Source organism: Cibotium barometz, chromosome 61, assembly GCF_041138505.1.
Source record: "Cibotium barometz isolate CiBa-2024 chromosome 61, ASM4113850v1, whole genome shotgun sequence".
Classification (NCBI taxonomy): Eukaryota; Viridiplantae; Streptophyta; class Polypodiopsida; order Cyatheales; family Cibotiaceae; genus Cibotium; species Cibotium barometz.
The window spans coordinates 18,934,758-18,946,834 of NC_141106.1; positions in this window are offsets into that span (position 1 = coordinate 18,934,758).

The window sequence follows — 12,077 nt, forward strand, 5'->3', positions numbered from 1 at the left end:
GCTAAGGGTCTTTTGCCCAAGGAGACGCAAAACCAACATAGAAGCTCTCTTTATCCACATCCAAGGAAGATATTTAAATAGTGGATTTTTCTTTTGTCTTAGCTAGCATCACAATTCTCTAAAAGAAAACACTATTGGCCATTGCTTAGTAAAGGCTTGGCTGTTGTGGGGTGAGTGAGAAAAGGGATTGCCTATTTAGTGCAGATACAGTGGCACATGGGCTTGGTGAGGATGCACTTGACTATTTATATATATATATATATATATATATATATATATATATAGAGAGAGAGAGAGAGAGAGAGACGCACTCTCTCTCTCTCTCTCTCTCTCTCTCTCTCTATATATATATATATATATATATATATATACAAACTTCAACCTTGGAAGCGGGTTTGCATCTGCAGCTGCATCAAAAGGAAACAAAATTGGGATACTAGCATTTGAAGTGGCTAACACCATTCCCAAGGGCTACAATTTAAAGCAGTCATTATCAGCCGAGATCATAAAGTCCTTGAAATAAGAAGTTTTATGTTCTGAAGGTGTCCAGCGCTTGGTATCTACAAACATGATAGAGCTTCTGAGCCAATCACAACCATTTTAACCATATAAATCATTGCAAAAAGTGACTATGTTAACCAATGGTTATATAACAAACACTACCTCTTCATTTAAGCCTAAAAGGGGCCCAAAGTGTGTTAAAAAATGATATATCATTAGATTTCTTTAGGAGGATTTTTGGGTTACCTTGGATTTTAAGTCATGTCTATTGAGGACTCATGTGATGCCATTCTTAGGGTCTTTTTACATTGCCACAACATATATATTAATATTATGTTGAAATAGTGCTATGTCTACGCAAAATATGTGATCTCTTAGCCTAGAAAAAGCCAACATGATTGGTTGAACATGTAGAATCCAAGCCATTACCAACCTTAGGTAATGTTACCACTCAACTTGTAAATGAGCTAGTTTTCCAAGTAGGGGCCAATTTTCACACGTGGAGTGCACAAAAGTAAATCCTAGGCTAGATTTCCATGCAAAGCATAATTTCCAATTGGCTCCAACTTCGACAGTGTTTAAGTGCAAGAAGACAAAGTGTTTATACCTCTTTTTCGGTTATGAAGAAAGCACGTAAAATTTTGAACAACTCCCGGTGGCCAATTCTACTCCATGTATATATATATATATATATATATATAGAGAGAGAGAGAGAGAGAGAGAGACGCACTCTCTCTCTCTCTCTATATATATATATATAGATGTGATGTGATGTGATGTGATGTGATGTAAATGGATGTGGATGTGAATGTGATGAGATGTAATGATATGTGAATGGGGGTGATGTGATGTAAATGGATGAGAATGAGATGTGAAGTGATAGATGTGCATGTGAATGAATGGATGGATGTGGATAGATGTGAATGTGAATGAATGGATGGATGCGGAAAGATGTGCATGTGAATGAATGGATGGATGTGGATAGATGTGAATGTGAATGAATGGATGGATGTGGATGAATATGATGAGATGTGAATGGATGTGATGAGATATGGATAGATGTGGATGTGATGTAATGTAGATGGAATGAATGAGATATGGACATAATGTTATGTGGATGGAATGAATGTGATGTGATAAGGATAGATGTGGATGGAATGTATGTGATGTGATAAGGATAGATGTGGATGGAATGTATGTGATGTGATGATGTAATGGATGTGAATGGGTGTGATGAGATGTCAATGGATGCGATGAGATGTGAATGGATGTGAATGTGATATGATGATATCTGAATGGGTGTGATGTAATGTGAATGGATGGATGAGATGTAAGGTGGATGAATGTGGATCTAGATAGATGTGAATGGATGAGATGTGAGGTGAATGCATGTGATGTGGATGGGGGTAGATGTGAATGGATGAGATGTGATGTAAATGGATGTGATGTGATGTAAATGGATGTGATGTGATGTGGATATGGGTAGATGTGAATGGATGAGATATTGAGGATGTATGTGATATGATGTGATGAGGATCTGAATAGATGTAATTAGATGTGATGAGATGTGATGTGATGTGGATAGATGTGATGAGATGTAATATGATATGATGTGGATAGATGTGATGAGATGTGATGAGATGTGATGAGATGTGATGTGATGTGGATAGATGTGATGTGATGTGGATAGATGTAATATGATATGATTGGATGAGAATGGATGAAGACGATGGGAATACATATGACTGGATATGGAATACGTAATGTGAATTGATGTAGAAGAATGTGGAATAGCAAGAATTCATGTGGAACAATGTGGAAAGATGAGAGTTTGTTAGAAACTGTATTTATGACCTGTTTTTAAATGACAGTTTTATGTCAAGAATGCTAGGGAAGCATTTTGACCATCTTGTGAGTGAATGAGGTTGTGGAGACCTTAGTAATAAAGTTGCAACAACTGACGGAGAGTCAACGGCGGAGGATGTCTTGCCTAGCAAGGTCAGTCGAGGTCTTGACCATTCGATTTAAATGGTGAGCTTCCGGTACGGTGGATGAGGGACCAAGGAAGCAGCCTATGAGCGCTAGGTGACCTGCGAAGGAACCTAGAGGGTGTTGACCATACGGTGCTTGGGCTCTGGGTCGCCGAAGATACCCACGCATGCGTCAAGAAAGAAAAATGGAACAAGGTGATAGAGTTGTTTTCTCAACTCGGGCATGGATCTGGTTGATTGTGCTTGCTTGTCGGATGAGTCCATGGCTCTTTTATATGGATCTATTGGTTGATCTTGCTAATCTTCAATGGAGAGTCCATGTGGATTTTCTTATATGATTATATTGCCCGAGTACTATGAGCTACAAACTATTGAAAAGGCCCCTCAGTGATCAAGTGGTGAGCGTTCTGGTTGCCAATGATGCCATAGGTACACCGATGAAGGAATGATTGGAAATTAGAATTCAATCTGGATATTTTGGAGGATTATGATTAGTGATACTATGGTTTCATTAAAAGATTCTTTTAAAGACAGCTGAATCTGTGAAAAAAGGCAATTTCATATTGGGTGTGTAAGTGGTGTGACTATCTTGAACTTTGCTTGAAGCGCCGGCTAGGGAACCTAGGAACTCTTTTCCTTGGTACCCCGGGCAAAACATAACCAAATTTCTAAATGGATCCTATCATTACAGTTGTTGGGCAGTTAGCTAACCCATGGAATTCGATGGGGTTAGGCTGGACTGATGGATCCCTAAAATGAGACTCAAGTAACTCCCGGATAACCCTTGTTTTATGGAAAAGAATCAATGGCTGTGTCTCTTGATGAGGAAAAAAGCGTTGGACTCTATGATCCAAGTGCAAGTATTTTCCTTGATCTGACCATGAGACTTATGGGTGTAGTCAGATCAATTTGGTTAGTGATGACCTTGTCTACGTTAAGATAAAATTCTCCTTGCCGAGAAATCGCCTATGTCTGCTAGGCGAGGGAAGTTTTCCAAGTTCGGTTTTGGAATAACCGAGGGATTAGTCTCTTATTCGGATATCCATGGGGCGAGGCCCTGAGTGAGAGGTTTTGCAGTCCTGTGCAAGAAGTGCTACTTCTGCTACTAGCACCCCTGAATTCATTGCGCGGAGGGTGCAGGGATCTTTCACGGAATGTGTAGGAAGCTACCAGCATGGGTAGGTTGCTATCGTCATGCGTAGGTAGCTATCGGTATCTGTAGGTAGCTACCGGTATGCGTAGGTAGCTACCAGTATCTGTAGGTAGCTACCGGTATGCGTAGGTAGCTACCAGCATGCGTAGGATGCTACCGTCATGCATTGGTTGCTACCGGTATGCGTAGGTAGCTACCAACATGCATAGGATGCTACCGTTGTCGGGAGGCTGGGAAAAGGAGAAATGCCTCTATAGCTACCTACCCAGCAGCCTTGGAAGACACAATAAACACAAGGGGCACCACCAGCACGATGCTAGAAATAGAAATCTCTTAAAACACCACATAGAGATACCTCAAAAACCCTGTATTCCACAAGATAATGAAAACCCGCACACTTATCCACAAATAATGCAAAAAAAAAGATCCCTCTTTCACAAATCAGCTGCTGGCTCCACTCAGCTTCCTTCACTCCTTTCATTTGCCCATGGCTCTCCTTTTATAGCACCTTCACAATCCAAAGCTTCTAAAAGAAAAACCTTCAAACTCTCCACTTCGCTGCCAGCTTGCTGTCCTGTATGTTCAGCAGCCCTTGCCTCTGCTCTCCTTGCTTCCCAACCCGAGGCTCTCTCTCTCTTTCTTCACCTTTGCTCTGCTCAACGATCCAAGAGACCTTTCTCTCTGTTCACAAGGCGGCTATATCCCTTCACACTTGCTGCTGTACTACTCTAGCCAGCAGGCTTACGAGAGATCTCCATTTCACAAGGTGGCAACTCCACCCGAGCACTGCAACTCTTCGTTATCTCCCACACGGCGGCGGCTACCACTCGTCAGTTTCCCACACGAGAGTCTGCAGCAGCTGCACTCCAGAGCCCCTCTACATGTTGTGTTTGGCATCTCCCAGCCGCCCCAGCAGCCCCAAACTCGCCAGCCTTTGCCCTTGCACCTACGTACTCAGCAAGGCCGTCTCTTTATCTACACCCCTGTCTGTCTACACAAGCGCCCTGCCAGCTCTGTATCACAAACCCAACACCAGCCCTTCAACGAGGCCGCCACCCTTTGAAACCTTTGCGTCTGTGTAGACCAGAGGCCCCCCTCTATCAAAGCGGCCACTCTTCTTCGCTTTTGCTCCTCTGTATTTGCCTGCACGCTCACCCACCAACCAGCTGTTGAAATGTCAAGCTCGTATACAGCTGGAGGATAGCACATGCATGCTGACAGAGTGACAGTATGGTAGATAGATATCGTGTGGTGTGTTTATGACCGCGTCCAGCTGGTCATGTGTGGTGTGGACATTACATTAGGTTTACTTTGTAGTGTGGACATAACACTATGTTGTGTTCCCTTTTGTGTGTGTGAGAGAGATGGTGACTATGGCTTCTCTCTTTCTTTATGGTTGATGGATATGGATTAGGGTTTGCTTCCCTTGTGTGTGCTGCCTCCTGCTTCTGTTTTTTATCATGGTATCAGAGCCAAGAGCTCATTAGCTGAGTTGTGAGAGTGAGTGAGAGAAGAGGGAAGAAGAAGAAAAAGCTGTGAAGGAAGCCATTGAAGCTGTGGAGCACACACCGGCATCAGATTTGAGAGCTAAGGACCATTGGTAAGTGTAGCAAGACCCCCTCTGCGGATTGCAGGTGCCAAAGAGCAAGTTCAGTGAAGATTGAAGTGCATAAAGCAAGTGCAAATTTCTGGTTTTTTCTCTAAAGCTTTCATGGAAAGCTTGAAGTGAATGTACTCCTGGCAAATGTACACACAAAGGCACGTGTATTTGGGCTTGCAAATGTATTAACAAAGTGGGCACAAGCAACATACAGAATCTTGAAGCAAATTGATGCATACAGATTTGAGCAAAATCAAGTGAAAGTGGATTTATGTAAAAGTTTCTGGTTTTTCACAAAAACAGTGGACACCCCCCCTAAACCCTTCAAGAGCAAGGTAGTTTAGGTCATTGCTAAGAATCTTGTCACTTCAATTGTGATTTCCCCTCTCTCCTAGAGCTCCTGGAGCAGGCGGCGCATGCTGATGCAGATACTTGGACAGTTTGCAAAGATTTTGATCTAATTTCCTCATTTGGTCCACCAAAGTGAATGCTTTAAAGCTTGGGGAGTTTAGCAAAGACATTGCTAAGGTCTTGTGATGCTTGGTTGCAGCTCATTTCATGTATTTGGAGCTCATTGAAGTGATTTATCAGAGGTGTGCAGGTTTGCAGAAAGTCTGTCCAAAAATAGAGCATTTTTAATCAAGGCATTAATCCTTGTCTATATCAAATTGGTCTAATTCCTCTGGTACAAGTAGAGTCCTATGAGTTGCTAAACTTTTGAATCAAAAAGTTTTGGATTTGGAGAAGATTTAAAGGAGATAGAGCAGTTTTAGTGAGAGGTGGTACCTGACAGATGCAGAAAAATTCAAACCAGAGGTTACAAAAATTGGTGGTTCTCATTCCTCTTGAAGAATTGGATCAAACCCTTCTAGGATATGTTGGAGCAATGTGTTGGGAAGCCATTGCAAGTTGGATCATTGCATTTGGACAAGATTTGAAGGATTTAGAGCAAGATCTTTGACTCGTTCTCTGGCAAGAAAAAAACCAGAAAATTTTTTGTGAAGGAGTTTCATTTGATTTCAACTTTGATCGAGTGTACATTGTTGGTGAATCATTGTGGGATGTTAATGCACACAATTTGCAAGCATTTGATGTGATTTGGAGAGATTTGGAGCATTACAGGTACTTCGTACATTGTAATTGAAAGGGTACATCTACTCTATTTTTTTGCAACAATGGGAGATGGTCCGATACAGATTGTTGGTGGTATGAGTGTTACAGGTGGTGTATCCTCGTCAAGCAATGATGAGCATGCAAAGAAATAGGATTTTTACTCATCTAGAGGTTTTCGAGGCGGCAGGGGGAGATTTACCCCCTCGAGGCCATGGAGGACGTGGTTGGAATGACAGGTCTACTCAACCACAATCAAATCAGAATTTTCAGAATTCATAGTCATCATTTGGATCACGTGGAGGTCGTGGATTTCAATCCCATAGGGGGAGATTTGGAACAGGTGCTCGTGGTAGAGGACGATGGCAAGGTCCTCAACAAAATTTGAATGGGATTGAATGTTACTATTGTGGCAAACTTGGACATTTGGCAAAAGATTGTTACAAAAAGCAGAATGATGTGAGGAATGGAAGACCACAACATGGAAATTATGCATCTACCAGTAACAATGATAGGAGTTCGAATCATCTTTTTGCAATGAAGCATGTTATGGGGACAATGGATTCTCAGAATGCTGGAGATGAGTCATGGTATATGGATTCAGGTGCCTCAAATCACATGACATGTCATGGTGAGTGGTTTGAGAAGATGCAGCCATTGGATACAAATGGTTATGTGGTCACAGGAGATGATACTCAGCATCTTATAACACATGTTGGCAGTGTGCCTTTGAAGATGCATGATGGAAATGTGAAGAATATGTCAGAAGTGTTATATGTACCATCCATTACAAAGAGTTTGGCATCAGTAGGACAAATGGTTGAGCAGGGACTACAAGTCAGATTCAATGAGAAAGGCTGTTTTGTGGAAGATTTTAAGCATGGCTGTAGATTGATTGCCAAGGGCAAGAAGGAAGGAAGGTTGTTCAAATTGGATGCAGGCATACCCGAATTGAGCTCAGCCATGTATTCAAAGAGCAATGGGATTGTGCAAGACATTGACATGTGGCACAAGAGGATTGGACATGTCAATATACAAAGATTAAAGAACATGCAAACAAGAGGCATTGTCAGTGGATTGCCTCGATTTAAATATGATGGACATATGCATGTTTGTGAAGCCTGTCAGTTTGGAAAGCAGGCAAGGTTGAGGTTTCCTAGAGAAGGAAACATGAGTAATAGACCACTTGAGATAGTGCACAGTGATGTATGGGGCCCAGCACAAAACCCATCTATCAAAGGAAGTCTATACTATGTGACATTTATAGATGACTTCAGCAGGATGACATGGATATATTTTTTGAGAGAGGAGTGAAGTGCTGGAAAAATTCATGGATTTCAAAGCTCTTGTAGAAAAACAATATGGCTGTTGGATTAAGTGTCTGAGAACAGATGGAGGTGGTGAATACACCTCAAAAGCTTTTGAGCATTTCTTGCGGAAGCATGGGATAAGGAGACAGTTGACATGCAGGTATACACCTCAGCAGAATGGTGTGGCTGAGAGAAAGAATCGAGTCATATGTGAAGTGGCAAGGGCAATGCTCAATGAAAAGAGCATGCCAGATTACTATTGGGCAGAAGCATGTGCTACTGCAGTGTATATCCTGAACAAAACACCTACAGAGCAGCCATTCATGGAAGCACGCCAGAGATGCGGCTTACAGGTTACAGGCCAGACATTGGACATCTCAAAGTCTTTGGATGCGTAGCTTATGTCCATGTGCCTGATGAAAGAAGACGGAAGTTGGATCCTAAGGCAGAGAAATGTGTATTTGTTGGATATGCACAGGATCAAAAGGCTTACAAATGTTATAACCCTCAAACTAGACAAGTAGTCATCTCACGAGATGTGGTGTTTGATGAGCTTGCTAGTTGGTACAAAGCAAGAGATGAGGGAGTCATTGACACACTTGAGGCTAATGTACCTGTGAACTTGCCATCACAAGCAAGTTCTAGCTCTACTACTATGTCTGGGCCAGCACAGCAGAAGCTGAGAGTAGTAGCAGTGTACGTCCATGGTCAGGACGATTGAGGCATGAGAGTGTGAGCACTGGGAGTAGTGCTATGGATAAAGGCAAGAAGAAAGTCGAAGGAATTGGAATCACAGGCTATGAGTCCTCTAGCTCAGAGAGTTTGGATGAGGAGCTCGGGATACTTGTTGTACGCACACCTGGTGCTAGGCAGGACAGATATGTGCCACCACATGCTCGTGTTACAGGTGTACAGAGTGACCCGCATGCATTGCGGAGATCCCAGAGAGTCAGATATCGAGTTGAAAGATTGACATATAGGGATTTTGCTATGCATTATGCATACATGACATCTATGGTAAAGCATGTGGAACCTACATGCTATACAGAGGCTATTGGAGAGCATGTATGGGAGAAAGCCATGGATGAAGAGATGGATGCTTTGGACAAAAATGATACATGGGAATTGGCTGAGTTACCTAAAGGAAAGAATGCAATTGGATGCAAATGGGTGTATAAGGTAAAGTGCAAGTCAGATGGCAGCCTAGAGAGACATAAGGCAAGGCTGGTCGCTAAAGGATATGCACAAACTTATGGTCTTGATTATGATGAAACTTTCAGCCCAGTGGCTAAGATGGCTACAGTGAGGTCTATCATTGCACTAGCAGCACAAAAAGGTTGGGCTTTACATCAAATGGATGTAAAAAATACTTTCTTGAATGGTGAACTACAAGAAGAGGTGTACATGGAACAGCCAAAAGGTTATGTACATCCAAAATATCCTACTTTCGTTTGCAGGTTAAAGAAAGCACTCTATGGTTTGAAGCAAGCACCTCGTGCTTGGAGTGACAAGATCAGCAGATATCTTGTCAGTATTGGATTTGTGGTTGGAAATGCAGACTCTTCACTTTATGTGAAGAAGACACATGATGGTATCATGATGATAGTCATTTATGTTGATGATCTGATTATCACAGGTGATTGTGGGAAAGACATTGATGAGGTTAAGACCTCTTTATGCAAAGAGTTTGATATGAAAGACCTTGGTGATTTGAGGTTCTTTCTTGGCATTGAGGTGATTAGAAACAGGCAAGGGTATATGGTTGGTGCAAAGGCAATATGCACTTGACATGCTGGCAAAGTATGGTATGACAGCATGCAAACCAATGTTGACACCATTAGAGCAAAACATGAAGCTTAGGGCTGATTTGGGTGATGAGCTTGATGATATCACCATGTACAGGAAAATGGTTGGTAGCCTTATCTACATGACCATTACGAGGCCAGATCTCAGTTATGCAGTTGGTTTGGTGAGTCAGTTTATGCAGAGTCCTCGTAAACCTCACTTGGATGCTGTGAGACGTATTCTGAGATACGTCAAAACTACCGTGCATTATGGTCTTTTCTATGAGGCAGGAAAAGCCATGCATGTCTATGGATATACAGATGCAGATTGGGCCGGTAGTTTATATGACAGGAGATCTACCAGTGGCTATGTTTTCAGCCTTGGTAGTGGAGCTGTGAGTTGGAGCAGTAAAAAGCAACCTACAGTTTCTTTATCTACCACACAGAGGCAGAGTATCGTGGAGCAGCCATGTGAGGCTATGTGGTTGAAAAAGTTGCTAGATGATGTCAGGATACAGAGTGATATGAGAGTTGTCATTCATTGTGACAACATGAGTAGTATTCAGCTTGCTAGCAAATCATGCCAGGACCAAACATATTGAGGTCCACTATCATTTCATCAGAGAGAAGGTGCTAGATGGGCATGTTGATTTGACATATGTGCAGACAGATGAGCAGGTTGTAGATATCTTTACCAAAGCACTTGGTAAAGATAAGTTCGAGTATTTCCGTACTAGATTGGGAGTCCTAGAGATGGACATGTCGAGCTTGAGGGGGAGTGTTGAAATGTCAAGCTCGATAGCACATGGGTGCTGAGGACAGAGTGACAGTATGGTAGATAGATATCGTGTGGTGTGTTTATGACCGCGTCCAGCTGGTCATGTGTGGTGTGGACATTACATTAGGTTTACTTTGTAGTGTGGACATAACACTATGTTGTGTTCCCTTTCGTGTGTGTGAGAGAGATGGTGACTATGGCTTCTCTCTTTCTTTATGGTTGATGGATATGGATTAGGGTTTGCTTCCCTTGTGTGTGCTGCCTCCTGCTTCTGTTTTTTATCACCAGCGACCTCCAGCACCACAAGGCAGCAACACTGCTTCACGCACCTTCGCTTGTCTCTGCAGTGCCTCCGCAAGGCATCCTTCCAGGCGGCAACTCCCCACCTCGTCTCGCCTCTTTGCACCTGGTGCTTCACACACGTGAGAACCCACAGCTCCTTCGCCTTTGCACTTCGCTTCTCAGCTATCCCCTTGAGCTATTCCCCTTACACCTCTTTCTGCAGAAAAATCAGAGCGCCACCTCTGCGCGTTGGCTTTCTCTCCCCAAGTCTCTCTGTCCAAGCGGCCACTCTTCTTCGCTTTTGCGTCTTTGCCACCACCTTCTAGATGGTGTGCTGGCAGCCAACGAAGGCTTCCACATGGCTATTCCCAAGCTGGCCATACTATTTAATGTATATATATTTTTTATTTTTTTCCCCAAGCCTCAATGATGGCCACACACTAATGCTAAAAGGGCTCTTCCTTTCCTTGTATTTTTCCTGAATAAATGGCGTCCACGACCTTCCAAAACCAGAGCTGCCCCCACAAGCTCGGAATCATCAGCATCTGCTCCCAAAAAAAAAACGACACGCATACCAACTCACTGCAAAACCACCCGGTCTGTACATTTGCTAGGGCATTCAGGGCAAAGTTTTATTGCATACCACGCATCCCATATGTACACGGACTCAAAATACCTTTACAAAATTTTGCCTGACATACTTTGCCCAACCCCTAGCCTGCTGAATCATTCATGATCAGTAGTAAAAAGCATTTCAAGACCTAAATCCATATTCAAAAACTGCCCTTCATTTGAAATCACATCTTCAAATACTGCATCCTGTACAATCACCATCAAACGTGCATAATACTTCTTCAGCCTATATCCATTTACCCTGGAAGCATGCAAAGTCCCATCTAAATCTGCCAATTGATAGGTACCATTTGCAAATCCTTGCATCACCAAGAAAGGTCCCTCCCACTTAATTTGAAACTTCTTATGAAAGGAATTATCCAGCCTGCTATTATAACATAATACCAAGTCATCCTTCATAATTCTTTTGCTTTTAATCTTCTTGTTTGATCTTCTCCAACGTCCTTGCCTGCATATTTTCATAATGCTTCAAAGCATTATCCCTGTTCAGCTGTGCTTCTTGTAAATATAACAGCCGCTCTTTAAGGGCATCTTTAGGCTCTTCCAAAAGCTTTTCCAACATTTTAACAGCTGGTATCTCCACCTCAATAGGCAATAAGGCTTCTTTCCCATAAACAAGATGAAATAGAGTGAAACCAGTACCAGTCTTAATTGCTGTCCTGTATGGCCACAAGGCAGCAGGCAATTCCAGATCCCAATTCTTGCCTTGTCGCTCTGTCACCTTAGATAAAATCTTGATCAATTCACCATTGAAACGCTCATTCAAGCCATTACACTGTGGATAGTAAGGTGTGGTAAAACTGCGAGACTGATCTTCATCTTTGTACACAAATAGTCCATAAGCTCTGCTCTGAAACCTGGACCCTGATCAGAAAACAATTCCAATGGCACACCAAATTTACAACAAATATCCTGATATACAAACTTTGCTACGT